This window comes from Perca fluviatilis, chromosome 16 (assembly GCF_010015445.1).
Source record: "Perca fluviatilis chromosome 16, GENO_Pfluv_1.0, whole genome shotgun sequence".
NCBI classification, from domain to species: domain Eukaryota; kingdom Metazoa; phylum Chordata; class Actinopteri; order Perciformes; family Percidae; genus Perca; species Perca fluviatilis.
In genome coordinates, this window is record NC_053127.1 from 13,364,519 (window position 1) to 13,384,839 (window position 20,321).

General features: G+C 39.5%; 1 long non-coding RNA gene across 1 annotated transcript in view; it reads left to right on the top strand.

Annotated features, from left to right (window-relative positions):
* The window catches only part of LOC120544692, a 66,149-nt gene that overhangs the window by 43,577 nt on the left and 2,251 nt on the right, over nucleotides 1–20,321 (top strand). Inside the window, exon 2 of the long non-coding RNA XR_005636538.1 lies at nucleotides 5,997–6,122. This is a non-coding gene — a long non-coding RNA (uncharacterized LOC120544692). The remainder of the gene's footprint in view (nucleotides 1–5,996; nucleotides 6,123–20,321) is intronic.

The window sequence follows — 20,321 nt, forward strand, 5'->3', positions numbered from 1 at the left end:
AGTCTTTTTTTCTGCGCTCTGATCTCCTCCTGCGCTGGGCGCTGCTCCGTCTCCGTCTCCACGCGGGTTCTCCGCATCCATCGCGGCCTGGATCATTTCTCGCTCTGCTTTATTTCCGCATCCAAGTAATGGTCTTTATAACGCGGATCAAGTACAGTCGCGATGAAGTGCAGAGGATCCGAACAGATCTCACTGAAACGTGTGTTGACAGACTCTAAGAGCACTTTTCATTGTTTTCACTCCGTGGTCCGTCTCAACCTCTTTGCTTAGGAGACGCTTTGCAGGTGGAACGGATCGGGTACTGACACACGTGCAGGTCGCGTTTTCTGTTTGCGTCATCACAACATTTTCGGCCGTATTGTTTCGGTGATAAAGGTATTTCGGCCGAAAACCGAAAATGCCCTTTTGGGCCATTTTCGGCCGAAAATTTTCGGTGGCCGAATATTCGGTGCATCCCTAGTTGCCAGTGAACAATCTGCAGATATGTCCTGTATATCTCTTGTGACTTCTGTGTGCAGATATGTTCATTAAAAGCTTGTCCTTGTTATGTTGATTAGGGGCCTACAGCCATGCTGTGATGCTGTATATACATTGTTACATGTCATTTAGCTGATGCTTTTATCCAAAACGACTTACAATTGCTATATATATTTTAGAGGGCACACGCCTCAGGAGCAACCATGGGGTGTCTTGCTCAGGGACACATTGGTTGATGTATTGCAGTGGGAATGGAACCCAGATCTCCCACACCAAAGCCATGCGTAATATCTGCTGCGCAATCACCACGCCGATTATATATTGTATAGGCATGGTGCTCTCAGCAGTATGCCTAACATGCTTACAATAGTAATGAAAACATGCTGATACTAAGAAGGTGTAATGTTTGCTGTGTTCTTAATTTAAAACAAGTACAGCTGCCTGAGGCTGATGGGAATGTGATTAGTTTTGCAAGTATTTGGTCATAAACCAAAGGATTGGACAAATTGAGATTTGGACCTGATTATGGTGCTAGAGTCACAGGGAGATTCCAGAGACTGATATCACTGAAGTCTCTTCTGTGGACTTTCTGTCTGTCTGTCTGTCTGTTGTTCTCATCTTAATTTTTCATCTCTCAGAACACTGTTTTTTTTTCATGTCTATTATTTCTAAATGACTTTTAAGTAGATTACTTGATTGCGTTCTGTGTGAGGTACAATAATTGCAATTAGAGGTCCAACCTGAATATAAGCGGACCTGCTTTGACATTTTAGTGCCATCATCTCCCACTATTAAATACTATTATCTCAAGACTTTTTCAAAAATGACGCCGATCCATTTTTCATGCAGTAAACCTGCCACTTTTGTCATTGTAAAGTGTTTGAATGCTAGATTAGAAAACTTGGCATGCGTAGCAACAGTAACTAAGGGGACGGAGCTTAGCAAATGGCCAATTACAGCAGAGTTCTTGATGGCTACAGCTATGCCTAACTATTCACTTCCTCCACTCTTTATGGCTACTGTTGTTTCTCTCTTTAAGTCATTTGACTCCTTTTGTCTTTCGCTGATGACCAATTGCTAATATGCTCCTTAACGGACAAGAGCATTAGGATTGCATTTGTCAGACAGTTTTTCATGCACACTCTTTCTTTATTTTCTGCCTTCAGGCTGTTGATCACGAAATACATTGCACAGACTTTGACACTGACAGCAGTTAATTAGAAAGTTTAATATTTTATATATAAATGCAGCTCATAATAAACAGGGTTTTCTGTTGTAGGCAATGTACTGGTGAAGAGTATTCATATTTCCTACTACATTATATTATTACATTATATACCTTTTATAAGAACATCCTCCATGTCAATGAGTCACTGTTCATGTACACCTGAGAGAGCGGGGTTGACATCAGTCATCATACTAGTGGGGAAATGGCAAAGTATATTGTTTTTTTAGTAGCATTCTTTGTGTGTTTGCAGACTAAAATAATGCAGAAAATGTAGAATGTACATTTAGCTATCATATTTAGCTATATAACTCAATAACCTACTTTAGCTTGAAACAGTTCACTTCAGTAATCAGATGTGGTGCATGGGTTAAATTATTCTGCAGTGAATTTACATTTCATTTCTAAATATTTTAACAAGTCCTCTTACTGTACATAATGCTCAGAGGCAAATTAACACATCCCAAAGTTTTTACGGATTGACAATAACACACTTCTGTTTAAACCGTGTTAATTATGTCAAAATGTACTTGCTTACTGTGTTCCCACTCTGGGAGAGAGCAGAACAAGGCCAGATATTTGCAGAAAATAAAGCTGTGCAGTGTTCGTTGAGCGTTTGTCCAACAGCATTCCGTAATTCAGAAAATGGGCGATATTAAAAGTGTATGTCACCCTTGACAGTTTAAAACTGCAGAATCTTCCCTGTGGTGTTTTTCTTAAGTCTGAAATGTGTAATGCATTATTGATTAGTGTTCTCAACAAACGATACGGATAAAGTGTTTATCCAGAAGCATTTATTGGCTCCTCCACAACAAAATACCTGATAACAGGATTTGTTACTACAAAGTAAATGTAGTCTCCAAAATCATCAAGGTTTTAAAGTAATATAAGACTTATAAAATCTATTTTAAATCTATTCTGCAAAAATACCATATTTGTGTTCTGCAGTATGTATGTGAATATATTATTTAAAATGGCAAACACTTTAAATCAAAGACTCCCTACCAGCAGGTTAATCATTTAACATTGACATGTACAAATGTAAATTATGTTTGACCTTTTCACTGAGAGGGTTTCTGCAGCAGGACAAAGAATTCCTTCTGAAAGTGATGTTAGATAACAAATTACAGTTTAGACACTATCTTTTATACTGCTGGGCAAGATAATACATAAAAGGTGATGCAAGAAGAATTCTTTAAGGTGTCCAATCTTCCTCTACAACACTTTCTCTCAGATTATGAAAAAACATTTCCTGAAGCAGTAATAACTGACTTTTGGTGAATATGTAAGCCAACAATTGCCTATTTACCAATCCAGCAGGCATAGAGCAACATTACTATCTCCACCTTAGGAATGGAGCCTAGGTCCTATAGCTAGTTTATGTCTCCTCCAACTCATAGAAACATATTTGGCTCTTTACCTGCTAAATGCTCCTTCAAAAACTAGTCACTAACTTTGTCTGTCTGCCATTAAGTGCTGGGCAAATAGCATACAGATTTTTATTTTTAAACTTTTTAAATTTTTTAAATCTTATCACTGAAAACAGCTCCAGGAAACAAGGTTGATAGAGTGGTGAGAGCCACTACTCAAAAATCCAAACAGGGACCTGAAAACTCGCAGAGCTGAGGGGAACTGCAGCGTTGGGGGGATAATTCGAGTGACCCCTTTCACATTACACACAGTCCTTTGACCCATTGTTAACAATGAAATATGGATTATTGCGGCTTTAATAACTAACACAATTTTGTGACAATATAAATTGGGTTATGAAAAGAGCATGAATTGGGTATTTTTAGTCTAATAAATGAACTTGGTAAAAGATGAATGTATCTTTTTTTAATTAGTAAAACTCTTCTTTTTTTAAATAACGCACACAAGGACTGAGTTGAAAAAGTTTGGGCATACAATGGGGTTTGCAGCATGAGTCAGATGTCAGCTTTATTATATTATGTTGTAAAGCCTTGACGGAATTAATGTCGTGAGGCCTGGCTCCCCTTTGTTGAAACACAAATTCACTAAATTAAGCTTGTACAGTAGGTGCTAATTTAGCAGCGTTGATTCCTGTGGTGTTTTATAAACTGTCTGGTCTCCCATGAAGAACAGTTTTCCCTTTAGTGTTTCTCTTCCAGTTCTGTGAAGAAAGCATTTTGAGTCTGGCATTTTTGAGACTTCAGCAGGAAAGTTTGATGTGGAAACTGTTAACAACGGGCCATATCATTACATCAATTAATTACTTTATGATAATGTTGAGGAGTACTGACACGCTGGCGTGTACAAGTGATAAAAGGGTAAATTCATAGCTATCTCATTTGTGTTTCAAAACCCATTTCCTGCACTACCACCTGTTTAAGGACAGAGGGCATAGCACAACACCAGTGGTGGAAGAAGGATTCCTTAACTTAAGTAAAAGTACTATACCACACTGTAAAAATACTAGGTTACAAGTAAAACTCCTGCATTGAAAATGTTAGTTAAGTAAAAGTATGTACGTGTCATCAGGAAAATGTACTTAAAGTATTAAAAGTAAAAGTACTCAATGCAAAAAAATCCTCACATTTTAGAAACTTGATCAACATGATCAAAACAGTTCTGTCAACCAACTAAGTGTTTAATCGGCTAATCATTTCAGCTAGACTTGTAGGCCTCTATATTGTTGGGTAATTTAATTTACAATAAAGCATCGTATTTTATAAGCTACGTGTGTTTTGAGTGCACAAAATCTTAATCTGTAAAGTAACTAGTAACTAAAGCTTCCCGATTATTGTAGTGGAGTAAAAAGTACAGTACAATTGTTCTCTCTGAAATGTAGTGAAGTAGAAGTAGAAAATGGCATGAAAAGAAAAGACTTCAAGTGCTTATATTGTGCTGTTTAGCTTTTTCCTTTTAATGTACTTAGTTATAGTTCACCACTGCACAACACCCTTAAAATGTTACTCCACATCAACATGGAGGGGAACAGCATTAACCCTCTGAGGTCTAAGGGCATTTTCACATAAATCTTCTTTTTAGGGAATTTGCATGGAACTGATCCCCATGTGTTTCATATCAAAATTCTCAGAACAAACTCAACTTTCCGTATAGTGATGCCCACATTTTTTCTAGAGCAATGTGTAAAGAGATAATTTGGCGCTAAAGCTAAAACAATGGTGTTGGCTTTTTGAAATTCCTCAAATCTCTTTCAAAACAAACCTTAACTTATGTGTTGTACGAATTGTTTCCGGTGCTTGAAATGAGTTTACCAAAGTCTTAGGTTATATGATTAAAGTAGTAAATTAATTTCTGAAATGAAATTTTGTAATACAGCTTTTTGAGTAGAAGTTTTGTCAAACATCGTTTGGACGTGCCGGTGTGTCTTTCGTCCTCAGAGGGTTAAAAGATTCAGCAGAAAGTGAAGTCACTCACTTCACTCTCTCAGGTGCACAGCGCCTTACAACCTGAAACCATCAAGGTCATCGTGAGCAGCTATAAGCAGGTAATCCAGTTTTATCAGGATTGCAACAAACAGGTTTTCATTCCCAACCATAATTCAATAGCTAAAAGCTGCAGCTCTGTAATTCACTTTCTATTTGTGACATTTAGTCTTCTGCCTTAAGGTATGTTATATCAACTTGCTTGACAGAAATAACCAGAGTTTATCAAAGAGAAGTGACTTGTTTATGTCCCAGCTCGCACATAAAAGAGTCATAGGCCGTTACAGTAGGTGATGGCTGTCTCTATATTTCTCTCTGCAGCTCTCTGTCTCTGTTTCTGAGTGGGTGCTCTTATTTGATAGAAATGCCCACTTTCGAGCCCAGCAGTACAGACAAAGAGATTCCCAGATTTTCGCAGGTACAGCCGACCCCCTGGGGGAATCAGCCCGGCTATGCCTTTAGACTGGTTGAATGCATCGCTCAGCTACTTCTTCTTTTCTCTCAGCTGGATATCTGTGGCTCATTCACCTTGTTGAGAGGGTAGGGCACAGAGAGAGAGAGATGGTGGGAGAGCAAGACGGAAAGATACTTTGTCAGCCAGTCTACCTGTGAGAGGTACACAAAGAGCAGAAGAAATAGATGGTTGGAAAATGCAGCCAGCACAAAAAAAGCAGACAAAGAAAGGACTGAGGCAATAAAAGGGAAGAATGAATTAATCTGAGAGATGAACCTGCTCTATTAATAGGACAGGTGACCACACTGGTCACTGCCAATCAGTGCCTGTAAATCCTCTTTACTATTCAACTTGAGGTGTGCCGTCTCCCGCCTCCTCCTCCGAAGACAGATGGTCAACAAAACCAATTAACCTTTCTTCTCCTTTTCAGTGTCTCCCCTGCACCACCATTCACTTCTCCAGTCAGGCCTGCCACTGGGGGGGAAGAGGCTGGCACAACCTGAGATTTTCATAGAGAAAAGGCCGCCACCCAACGGTGATCTTGAATCATAGAGAGGTGAGTCAAGTTGTACTGTGTCCTCCAGAGTTGTGGGCACCCTTGAAAAAGATGAAGCCAAACAGCTATAAACAAGAGCCAAAGCATCTAATGAGCAACACTTGTTTATAGCGTTGAGTGTAAGAGCAGTGAGTCCACAGTCAGATTGAATTTTGTCTACAGTGCCCTGCAGGGTTATTCTAAAAAGGCCAGTGATAGATAGATGGAGATGAATCTGGAGTACAGTATAGGAACTCAAACTTAAATGGCCATGACGAATATAAAACAGAAGTATTTACGCTAATGAGAATTATTTCTGCAGGACAGCTATAAAACTGTAAAGAAGTCTACAGTAACAGAATATCTGGCAGGCTTGTTGTGGATTAGTCAAATAAACCATGAAGGATAAACAAGACAAAAATGAGCAAGCAAAAAAGGTTTCTCTAACGTGATGCATTTCAGAAAGATGTGTGATATAATTATTTGCATAGCTGCACACTTAATTTAATTCCCCGCTATCTATTTCTGGCCTAATTTCACTTGCATTCAACATTACGGCTCATTATTTGAGTCTCAGCGGAGATTGAGACTCCTTATACGGTATGTTATTATCTTTTCATGCTGTGATTTATGGTTCATATTGACTTAGAAATCCTGTGAACATGCCTCCAGTCATGCTCAAAGATTTGTGCTCCTCAAGGCCTGTTCAAATAAAACATGACGCTGGTGACAACCTTATGGAAGTACAGTAGAGGACACTTAAGTGTTGCTATTTCTGCTTCATGTTACTTCCTTGTTGGAGGTTCTTCACATTGTGCAGTTAAAAGCATATTATCTTAAAAAAAGAAAATGGGTGATACAATTAAGAAGATGTTTTTTTAGTGAGAGTTTTTATTGTTGTGCTTATTGCAATAACCACAAACAAGCAACAAGGATTAAGAGGGGATTTTGGATGTTAAAAAGAATAAAGCCAGGGTGCATATACAGTATATAAACTGGGGATGCACCATTCTTTGTCTCTTTAATGTGTGTATTTCAAGTTACTGAAAGAAAATTCTAATTTGGTCTTTACAGCCAGGGGGCATCTGATAATTCACACTGCTGCAACTTTCCTCTGCAACATTTTCTGAAAATGATTTACTGGTCATTGTAAATCTGGCCTTTGTGGTTGAAAGTACTGTTGCACTTTTAGCCACATTAGAGGTATCTGTCTGTCTGTCTGCCTTTCTGTCTCTTGGTCAACACTTTGGTCTTGACTGATATCTCAACGACCATTTGTTGGATTAAAATGGAATTTGGTGCACACATTCATGGTTCCCAGTGGATGAATCCTAGAGACTTGTTTATGGCCACCAGCAAGTCAAACATGCATCGTATCCAGTTAAATATCTTAACATCTACTAGATGGATGGGGGTGGGTGATCCCTCAACTTTTCCTCTCGAGGTGATCCCATTGACTTTTCCTCTTGCACCACCATGAGGTTCAAATTTGTGTTTCCAAGTGAAATTTCTATACAATTGGATGGATTGTCGTGAAATTTGGTTCAGCCATTAAGATCCCTCTTAGGATGAAATGTAAAAACGTTGGTGATCCTCTGACTTTTATCAGTCTAAACAAAGATGTTGAACACAGTAACATTAAACGTTACAGGTTGTCATCAGCATGTTACAATTTTCTTCGTGAGTATGTTAGAATAATGACATTAGCATTGAGCTCAATGCACCGCTGTGCATTCAGCCTCACAGAGCTGCTAGCATTGTTGTACATGTAGACCCTTCCCAGAGCTATTTTATTAGCTTACATGGATTGAAGCCATGTCCAGAATAGATACATTTCCAATATACATTTTAGTTTTTCTTCTCATCTGAGTGTTCCTCTGTTACATGGTCTTTCTGTTTGCAAAGCCACCAAGGCTTTGAATATGGCATTTACAACTAACAGATAAATGCATGTTGGTATGCTTGTCCGAAGGAGAAGGCTGCTCTTTTCTGCCTGGTGCAACATGTTTTTTTTTTGGTTAATAGGTGCTGACACATTACGAGACAGTTAGACAATACAGGATTGACACAACAAATGTCAGACAAAACCACAGGTGCAGACAGGTGCAGTAGTGTTGACATTTGAGAATTGAAAATTGTGTTGAAAATCTTCTCTAATGAAATGTCATGGCATGTTTGAGCCTTGTCTGTGTGTGTTGCGAAGCACAGAGAGCTCTCTCTTTCTTTCTTTGTTGTTCTCTTTCTCTGTCTCTCTCTGCGCTGAGATGAAGGGACAGACATGAGTGATGGCGACTGGCCCAGGTGGGTATTGTTTGTTGGCAGAAGAAGAAAGTTGAGAAAGGAGATGACAGCATCAGCTTAATATGTTTTTCTCTTTAGGGCTCAGTCAAGCACACACACACACACACACACACACACACACACACACACACACACACACACACACACACACACACACACACACACACACACACACACACACACACACACACACACACACACACACACACACACACACTTGAGCTAGTCTCCAAACATACAGGCAATTCCACCCACACCAATGCTGTGACACTGACACCCACATCTCAACTGACACCAATATGCACACACACTCTCAAACACACAAACGCACACACTGAGGCACAGTGACTATAGTGTGAATGAGACTGAGATGAGAGGATACTAATAGCATAGCACCTGTCAGCACCTGATAAAAGGGCTCAACAGGGTTAACAAATGTCAATGACAAAGGCAAGTCAGCAGTTCGACGGCGTGTAAAACTGAAAAGATTTTTAATATGAGTTAGAGCCCAGTTCAAGTGATTGACACGTTTACACAGCGAGACAGAAACAATCTTCTTCTTTCCCATTCTATTTCTGAGATATTTTTTACAACTAAGGTTCCAGGTTATTGTTGCTGCTAAAAAAAAATATACCTGCAATACCTGCAATTTCAAAGATGACATTAAAACAGGTGTGGAATCACACTGTTATACACATACAGGGAAGTCATACGATTCATACACTGAGGCAGCCTTGCAAGAAACAATTTGAAAATATTTTTTACAGAAAAATACAGATATATTTGTATCCCTGGGTTTCTCATAAGGAAATTAATTCAAGATTCAATTTAATTAAAATTTAATTCAAACAATATGGCAATGTTTCCCGTGCTTATAACAGACATTGAGCCAGTTTTTGACAATATACTAATGCATTTTTGAAATGAAATAGAATACGTATGCTATTTCCTAATCTCTTTCTGTTGATGCAGCTGTATTCCAGTATCCATATTTAAATGCAGTTACACGAGAAACTGAATCCGTGCTCTTGGTCTTCCATAAAGAGCTCGTTTTACTACCCTTGGGAAAAGCACTTAACCTCCAGCTTTTTCCGAGGAGCAGGCAGTCGAAATCTGTAAATGCACTTGGCATCCGTCTGGTGTGAATATCTCCACCAGTACACTGCTAACAAATGCACACTTTTTATTAAACCTTTCCACAGAAGATAATAAATAAACAAATAAAATCCCCTTAAGATGCTCCTCAACTCCCAATTATGTGCAGCAAGTTCTATTATTCATGACATCTACAACTCTGCTTTTCTTTTTCATCCACAAAAAGTGTTATTAAAATTGAATTTGGACATAAACCCATTTAGACATATTTTTTTTGATTTGGTCCATTTCTCCCTCTCTGACAGATGAATGTTTATTTTCGTCTCTAGGAAAGAGGTGTGAGTGCAGCTGTGAGAAGATAGATGCTATACAGGCATTGCCAGTGTTCTTATGCTGTGTGTTTGTGTTTGGCAAAATGAAAAATGTCTTTATCGGTGATCAACAGATGCTCCGACAACAACCATTTGGTGTCAGACCAATCGCACACAGAAACACACAGGCAGGAATGCCAAATGACTGAACACATACATTCTTTCACACACTTGACAAACACAGCTCTCTCTCTTTCTCTCTCTCTCTCTCTCTCTCTCTCTCTCTCTCTCTCTCTCTCTCTCTCTCTCACACACACACACACACACACACACACACACACACACACACACACACACACACACACACACACACACACACACACACACACACAGGTACACAGTCCCACCATTATCAGACACTGTGTCACAGTTGCTGTGCAGGGAGATGATAGAGATTCAGACAATGTGGAGTGTCTGCTTCTCCATTCTTTTTTCATTACGAGGCAATATGTTCCCTCAACCTTGGCAGCAGCCAACAGCTTTTCACTGGCAGACCTGCATCTGAGAGCAGGACTGCCTATCTCCTCTCTCTTCTCTGGCTTCCGGGAATAGTTTGATTGATACGCATTGTTTTGTGTTGTGTTGTGTGTGTGTGTGTGTGTGTGTGTGTGTGTGTGTGTGTGTGTGTGTGTGTGTGTGTGTGTGTGTGTGTGTGTGTGTGTGTGTGTGTGTGTGTGTGTGTGAACCCCTGTGTGTTTGTGTTAACCTGTGTGTGTCTACATACAGTACATGTATGCATCATTGGAAGTGAGACAGAAAGAACAAAAGTATTGTTTGGTCTGATAGTTGGCAAGAGATCTCAGAAACCACATAACATGGTTTAGTCATATACTTCACTGACGTTTGGAAAAAAGTTCTGCTATGTGTCGAATAACAAGTGATTAGTGTTTGGGGTGGACAGCACCAACAAGTGGTCATATGTCAAATTGAATTATTGTTCCCCTGAAGTTTCCCTTTGTTCTACCTGCACCTTTCAGTGCAGGCCTGCAATGCATGTAACACATCCCAACATAGATCTCTGCCAACACTTTAAAGAACAGAACATCAAATTGACAATTTAGCAACCATGATAGCTGCAAAGATGGCATCCACAGTGGTTTATTTCAGTTCAATGTAATTGTATTTATAGTGTCAAGTTATCTCAGGACACTTTACAGATAGAGTTGGTCTAGACCACACTCTATAATTTACAGAGACCCAACAATTCCCCCAAGAGCATGCATGTGTATGTCTTTTCATTATAGTTATCTATTTGTAGTTTAAAATGTACTCAAGTCAACCCTTTAAAGAGCAGTGATACCACAGCATTGCCTCTTCCTGCTGCAGTTCTGATGGGAATTTGGCGCTTTACCTACAACCCTGTTCTTCACCAGATTAAGTACATAGACATTTTTTAATTCTTGTAGACACTCCCTATATATAAACTACCATAACTTTTGAATGTATTGTTCAATTTCAGCTTAATTTAGCACATATCCATGCCCAGCGTTACCACAAAATTCCACACTAACCATAGGTGGCGCTACAGCAACATAATTAATTAAAATGGCCTTAACCCAGTGGTCATAAGTCTGACTGATGACATTTTGCACAATTTATCTTCGTACAAAGACCTAAAAGTCACATATCCTCCAAAAATGAGCATGATTGTCTGTCACTATAGGCCTTTTGAGGCCGATCAGAATCTTCAAAACATTTCCTATTATTAATCACACAACACATTTAGAGATTCGTGCAGCCTTGGTGGATATATATAAACTCTGACTGCTACCTAGTTTTTCAAGTCTTTATGCTTGTGCATTCCGGTCTCCGTGTGTATTTGTTTGCTTCTCGAAGAGACAAAACGTGTGAGATAGATGAGGCGAGAGAGGTGTCTTTATTTGTGTATTTTCACCTCTATGTGAACTTGTATGTCTGTGTGTGAAGGAAAGAGACATAAGAAATTTCTGTATGTGTGTCAGAGAAAAGAATAACAATCTGTCTAAAGTTGTGTGCATTTCAGTCTTTATAAACATTTGTGCTTTTAAGTGTGTAAAAAAAGGAAGTGATATAGAGAGAGATGGAGGCACTCAATATATGCTTCCTTTTTTCACCTAAACAAGAGGCATGGGGTGCCTGTGTAGCTCACCTGGTTGAGGATGTGCCCCATGTATGGAGACTCAGTCCTTGCTCCAGCAGCCGCGGGTCCGATTACGACCTGCAGCCCTTTGCTGCAGGTCATTCCCCCTCTCTCTACCCTTTCATGTCGTAAGTTGTCCTATCAAATAAAGGCCTAAAATGCCCCAAAAATAACCTTGACAAAAATAAATAAATAAACAAGAGGCATGTGATGCGTGGAAACCTGCATTAGTGCGCAATCTCAACATTTCCACCATGAAATCCCTGTGGGCAGAAGAAGAGATGGATCCAGAGTAGAGTGGAGAGTGCAAACCAATATATCCAACCTGAGCAGTGTAAAGGAAAATCTATTGTTCCTGTATGGACAAATCCAGCTAGCCAGACATGTTACATTAAATCTGCTCAACGGATGACTTTCTTTAGCTTTCAGACACCAGTTAGTGAAGATGCTGCTTTTGAATCACAACACACATTTGGAAGTGCATTTGCCTATCCAAAGGAGATACTGTCTGAAAATTGGTGACATCAACCTGTCAGCGTGTTTACTGCCATGAAAACTGTCAAGACATCTTAAATATTTTACTCATTAAATCCAAGCGTTTTACTTGAAATAAAAAAAAAAGTAAATGCTGAGATCTGGTGATGCAGCTGAGTTCTGCTCCACACAAACACGGTTAGTGCAAACCTTTTTACTTACGTTGGTTGTTTTGGGAGGCAAATTGTTTTTCTACTGTTTTATTTATTTATTTTTGTATTTCTAATCCAAATACAGTGTTTAGAAATTGTTCTGTGTAGTGTGCAGATGCTTTGCATCCTACATTCATTCGGCAGTGCTTGTTTGAAAACCTTTGCCAAAGAAGAGATTGTCGATAAAACTTGTTTGCCTTTCATTAAGTACTTTGAGTGTGACTTTCCACTTTATTCCTTGCATAGTTTGCTGTAAGCAACTCTGTGTCAGAAGTGTCGTTTTTGTCTTCATCTTCATCAGTCTCTCCATCTGTCAATTGCAAATACTAAATGAACTCCCCTCGTGGCTCCTTTAATTGTAAGAATGACGCAAATCTTAGACCTTTAAAAACTGACCCAAAGTTTCTGGTGCTGAATTAATAAGCAGACTGAATACTTTCTAGGGAGTTTAAAGTAAGTCCCATCATGTCAATACAGTATATCCTCTGATACATGGGAAAACACCCTACAAAATATCAACAAAAACACAATCAATCCATTCTGCCATTAAGAAAATGTCAAGTTCTCAGGCAAGATTACCAGGGTTTGCTTAAAGTAATACCAGTCCACTGTGTTTAAGTAGGAGTTCTTGTTTTGTTCCACTGAAGATGAAAGATCAACTCATCTACACACCTAAAGGCACAATCCACAGCAAAACAGCAACACAAATTTAAAGTTCCTTCATCTGACACTGTTGTACTTGACTGACTTATTTAAAAATCTATCAGACACTGTTTTCCCAGCTTTTACTTACATTTGAGGATTTGTCAGACTTAAGTGTCTCCAGTTTCTGCTGTATCTGAACCACTGCAGGTGTAAAGTATGTAGTAAGTAAGTAAAGTTTATTTTTATAGCACATTTAAACACAGCTCGCACTGACAAAAGTGCTGTACAGAGCGCATTAGCCACAGAATAATAAAATAAAATAAAATAAATACACTTACAGATCAGTGATTTAAGCTATGACGACATCAAGAGACAAACACATAATTACAGACATAACAGGGTAAGACAATGGAAGGCCGATGTAAATAGGTGAGTTTTGAGCCTGGTTTTGAATATTGTAATTGAAGGGGCATTTCTGATGTCAGGTGGCAGTTGGTTCCACATACTGTATGTGTAAACTACACACTTTGTAATATGATGTCTCCCTTTTGTTATGAAACTGAATGCTTAATACTGAATTAATGGCATGGCATCAAACGGAAAACTGTATGGATTTCCCCATAATTATTGAATTAAAGATAATGATGTTTTTAATAATAAAACACCGTCATTGTCTGATAAAGTCAATTCCTTTGAATCTGTTGCCCTGTAAATGGTTTCCGTGGTGCATGTGTTCCCGTCTGGACCAAAGCCAGAGACAGAAACCAGTTCCAGCAATGGCAGCGATGTGTTAATTGCTTTGGGGAGCTCTAGCGGCAGTCTTGCTATTCCATTGGTTGAGTGTAACAAGCTTTTAGTTAACAGTTTTACGTCAAACTGCTCTCTTTTAGCTTGTTCTCTGAGAAGATGTAATGGCGTTCATCTGCTCTGAAATATCCTTCCATATATCATGTTTTTGTTAGGGCGCATTTTCTCTGATTCTGCTGCAGAATGTGAGACATCTTGTTGTTGTTTTAATGCAGACTACAAATCGGTTACCTAATTAGCCTAAGTGTTTATTTCCATTTGGAGTCATCTATATACAATATTTCATATGCTTTGTTGACATGCTATTTGGTGGTTAATTTATTGGATAAACAAGCAGAATGTCTCTGGTTCTACATTACTGACTTCTTGTCTGATTTTGTATAGTTTTCAGGGGATTTTTGTTCCGATGTTTTGACTCATCTAATAGAATCACCTAATGATTGAGCGCCTGCAGCTGTGAGATTGTGGGTGGGGTCAACCATATGAATACAGACTGCTAGAGTTTAAGCATTTTACCACACTGAAGAAGGTTTCTTTGTTCCGCCTTTTATGAAAAAAACTGTCAAAAGTACTCAATGTGAAGCTGTTGTTCAGACTGTTGACAAGGAGGTTGAGTGTGTCACCTGAAATTCTTTACACAGTGCAGTGCTCAACGAGTAGGTTAGATACCTCACTACAGAATACCCCTATTTCTTCTACTGCTATTGAGACTAAATCCCATTTTACTATTAGTTTTAAGGGTTGTTGAAAAGATTGACACTACATTTTTACACAATGTGTCAAAATGACACCTGAAAACTGCAGCTTCCTCAGTTGCACAAACCAGCAACATTGTTTTCCTTGCGACACACATGTAGCAGCGTCTTCTTTGTTACAGGAAGCAGTTGGGAAGTGAAAACCCAACAACAACAATACCATTGTGAGATTAACAATGGTCTCATTTATTTACAGCAATTCCAGTAATTATACCCACGTAATGACACAGTTTGATGCACACAAAACTATGCCCCATGCCTCTTGTTTAGGTGAAAAAAGGAAGCATGTATTGAGTGCCTCCATCTCTCTCTCTATATCGCTTCCTCAAAAGCACAAAAGTTTATAAAGACTGAAATGCACACAACTTTAGACATATTCTTATTCTTTTCTCTGACACATATGTTGAAAGATCTAGTGAAACCCAATACTTTTGACATAAGTGATTAATCACATTTTGCGCAGCTCCCTGTGGAGCCACAAAAGGCAACTTTTTCACATATGCGGTAGTACTTCCCTACTCCTATAAAGACTTTGTGTAAAGACAGCACCTTTAAGAACCTGAAGACATTTGTCTGTCACTCTGTTTTTATTTTATATATTTAAGAGCTGAAATATATGTAGGGTGGCAGTATTTTTTTCAATAATCTTTAGAATTCTGTCTCACATTTTCTGGAAGAAAGTTTTTTAAAGGCATACTATGCAAGATTTGTACCTTTTAATATAACAGCTTCAAAGTAATTTCGATGGTAAACAAACTCTTAGTAGGGCAAATCATGCTGACAGCAAAGCAGGGGAGGAATGCCGATCGGGAAACCAGCGATGCAAGTTTGGGAGGTGGCACCCAGCCAAATCTCGCGAGAATCATGAATTGCTTTACTGCTATCAGTTCTGTGAACATCCGCCAGAACCTTTTGGACATCGGTGACCAGCACCAGATATCTATTTCGAGTGTCTTTCATTTTACGCACAACATCCCAGACGACCTAGCGAGACTGCCGGGCTCTCTGTTGATTGTTTTCGGGTCTAAGAGGCGGCGCAGACGGAGGAGGGAGAGGAAGCAGAGCGGGGCCGCATGTCCGGTGTTATGCTAAGGCTAGTAGCCACCTCTAGCCACCCCTGCTGAGCCTGTATCGCTCCAATGCCAGATCCCTGGGTGCATAAAACGGACGACTTGGAATTACAACTCGCTGGAAATCGCTATGTTCGTGACTGCAGTGTTTTGATTATCACTGAAACCTGGCTTCACCCGGGGATACCCGATACTAGCATGCAGCTAGCAGGCCGCACTCCGCTCCGCTGGGCACAGGACTGAGACTCCGGTAAGAGCAGAGGAGTGGGCTCTGTATGTACGTGCACGAGAACTGGTGTAATAACGGGACAATTATAGATAAACACTGTTCCCCTGACCTCAAGTACATGTCTGTAAGATGCCGGCCTTTTTTTCTACCGAGACAGCTAAAAGTAGTGATCGTTACGGCTGTGTATATTCCACCAACGCCAATGTAAACACGGCGCTCTCTCTCCTGCTGGACACCATAAACACAGCCGCGGGCCCACCCCGACGGTGTTCACATAATCGCAGGAGACTTTAATAGGGCCAACTTGAAGACTGTACTCCTGACGTTTTATCAACATGTCAAGTAAACTTGCTTGCGTTCTATGTTGTTACGCTTGATGTTGTATGTCAGTTTTTACCACCACCTGCCTATACTTTGTATTACATTGCACTTTTCTGCTTTTTTTGCCCTTCTGGTTGGACGCAAACTGCATTTTGTTGTCTTTGTACTTGTACTCTGCACAATGACAATAAAGTTGAATCTAATCTAATTTACGAGAAAGCTCTGCGTGAGTGATATTTATGACGGTAACGTTAAATACAAGTAGTCCACAGCGACTCTAGGGGTGGCTGTTTGACAAAAAACGGAAACCGCATAGTATGCCTTTAAGGAGAAGGAGAGTTTACACACTGGAATTTACAAATGTTATTCATGCAACGTTTTGACCTGCAATGTCAAATGTCTTTCAGGACTCTCCTTTCCCCTTGTTGCTGTTATTTGTCATGCACCTCTATCCAACTGGGGTTGGATGTGCCCACTATTTACATTATTTGCTTTGAATTGTTTTAAAATATAAATATAGGTTCACTTAAAGTCTCACACTAAGAGCCATCTCATTAGTTTATAGCACATATAGTATTGTAAAAAAATTAAATGGGGCAGATAAGATGCATGAAAGGCGAGCAGAGGGAGAGAAATCACAAGTTTTTGTGAACTCAGCCAGATTCAGACACGGCATGTCTTTGATCAACACAGAGACATCGGAGGCTGCATGACGCTGCAGATGAGTCTTAACACCACTCATAAATTCTTCAGAGGACACAATACACACACTGACCTTTTCCTTTCCCTCATTCCCACCACTCCCCCTCTGTTCCTCCCCCTCACACAATCGCTCTGCCTCAGTCGCTCATTAATTCTCCAGTTTTATCATACTGTCTCAATCTCACTTTCTCTCTCAAACACACACTTTTGTGCTCTCGCTTTTTACTCCTCTCCACCTCTGTGCTCAAACACACACACACACACACACACACACACACACACACACACACACACACACACACACACACACACACACACACACACACACACACACACACACACACACACACACTCCTGCCATTTTTTTTTCACTTCTCACTCCTTTGGCCCTATCAGTCCCTCACTGTTGCCCCAGCATTTGAAGGGCCAGTGTGACTGACACTCAGCTACGGTGGTGGTCATCTTAACAACTTTTTGTCTCAAGTGACCCCTGAAGAATTAAAGGCTGGAGCTGTCCATCCAATCTCTCTCACCCCCTCTCTGTCTCTCTATGGGCCAATTTAGCTCCTCACCACAAAACTCACCACAACTGTGTAGCAGGCAGCTGGGGTCTGGGGTTTAGTATGTCTTTTGGAGAGAATTCTTTAACACCAAATACTTAAGATGAGCATTGTCAGTGACCAAATTGGAGCTCTCCTCCCTGGTGACTGAAAATAGCTTAGCTGTGATATACTGTACAGTACATTAATTCCTGGTTACAAGCTTACTTATAGACTCTGAAAGCCACAGAAGCAACCATGATGCAGTAAACTGTGTGTATATAGACCTAGTTTTGTACTGAACTGAATGGCACTCAAAGTAGATCCAAGACTGAACTAAAGACAGTGCTGTAACATAACTTTACTGAATGGTGATGCATCTGCTTATCGATACATTTTAAAAGTTGTGCAATATCAGTCCATGTGTCTTACATTTCTCAATTTTAGTTTGTTTACAAAAAAAAGCAGTCATACCTTACATAACTAGAAAGAAAATTCAAGAGATTTTATGTTTTTTAGTTTGATTTAAAACACAATTAACTTTTGATGGGATAGCATCCTATGTAGTTGTAACTTTTCCTCATTCCAAACATCCAAATGTTTGCAATATTCCACTGCAGATGAATCATTTACATTTACATGCTGTAACTTAAAAACGGGCACATTTACAAGAAATGTCAACCATCAATCACTGAGTCAAACATCAAATCCACATGTTGCTAATTTAGTCATCTGCTTCTGTCAGTCTTAATCTAAAAGAGAAGCTGTCACTCGCATAGCGTTTACATGCATGCACACACACAGGCATGCTCCTGTCCATCCACTGTACAGTATGTATCGTGTGATAAAAAGCAGGCTCATCCATGCAGGATTACATCTGTTCATTATACCATTATGTGTGCGTTTATGAGATTTAAGCATTGTTTCTGCGTGCTTGTGAGAAAGTGCAGCAGGTTGATAGACACAAAGACTATTGAGAAATGCTGAGAGAGGGATAAAGAGAAGAGAGTAGAGAAGTAAGAGGTAAAAATGGTTTGTGTACAGGGTGAAGGTGGATAATAACCCCACTCTTATCTCCACCCCGCCGTGTTGCAAGCCGCCAGCCTCCCGAAAAGAACAGAAGCACGAGTCAACAAGCGGTTCCGGCCTCCCTGTGATGGAGGGAAATTTACAACCACTGTCATCAGGATTGTGTCAGGTCACAGATTGACAACACAAAGCTTCATTGGCCTTGCGCGCACACACACACACACACACACACACACACACACACACACACACACACACACACACACACACACACACACACACACACACAAACACATACACACACACACATCCTCACTCGCATGCTCTTTGCCTGTTTTGGTGATATGGTGTTATCAAGCATCATCAGCAGCTTTTTTTAAACAGTTTACGATAAGATATATTGCCTGCAGCCTATCAGGGAGAGATAGGGAAACGGACAAACACCTAACCTCAACACCATCATATGATACATTAAAACACACAACATGACATGATCCCAAAATAAACACAATTCTCATAGTCCCGTATTGATATTTATCTTAACTATAGTCAAAAAAGTAGACAACTTACAAAATGTCTGGACTAAGGCTGGATTTCAGGTTTAGATTTGCACCATCAGTTATGCATAATCTCTCTAGGATTCATCAAAACTGGACAGTGGTTTACCAGTTACAAATTTGAACCATTTATTAAGTTTATATATATTTTTAAATATTTATGATAATGTTTTTTTTAAATGTATTTACATTCTGTAATTATCTCTCTATGTAGTAGTTTTTTATTGTTAGTGGTGGAGTCCGCCATTACTTTAACCCACAAACACAGGACTTTCACTCAGGAGACATGGGGTTCATGTCCTGTTTGACTCACCAGGAAACCAGTAGAGGTCCAGATATTTTTAAACCTAACCAACGGCTTTCTCCTCATCCGTTGTGACAGTTACAAGACCACAGGAGAAAACGTGCTATCACCTGACAAGATAAGAAGTCTAGGTACAGTAGCCTGGATGAGCCAAGTAGGGGACAGAGAAGCAAAATCTTTTAGAGGGTTGACTGGTATTGATGGAGAGGAATATTTTATCACATTGTTCTGTTAAGTTTTACATAGAAATCATTGGGATGACTAGTTTGATGTGTGATGCATTGTTTTGCAACCTTATCCAGACTAAACCTAATATAATTCTTAAATCTTAACCCTGAAATAAATGTTAAAGTTGTGGGAACTGATGATGAGAGGTGATTCCGTACAATGTGATAAGGTGAACAGAGTTTTGTCTCTATAATGTGATGAAAAAATAACACAGTCACACAAACATGCACACAGCCCATCATCTGTTTAATGCTTGAGCATACATTAGAAGTACAGCAAGATTACAGGGGTTATTAGTGCTTTTGTTGGTTTTGTTGGTCTCTTCCTCTTTCTTTCTGAGGACCTCAGTTCTCATCTTCACTTAATTAAAGTGCTCATATTATGCTCATTTTCAGGTTCATAATTGTATTCAGAGGTTGTACCAGAATAGATTTATGTGGTTTAATTTTCAGAAAACACCAT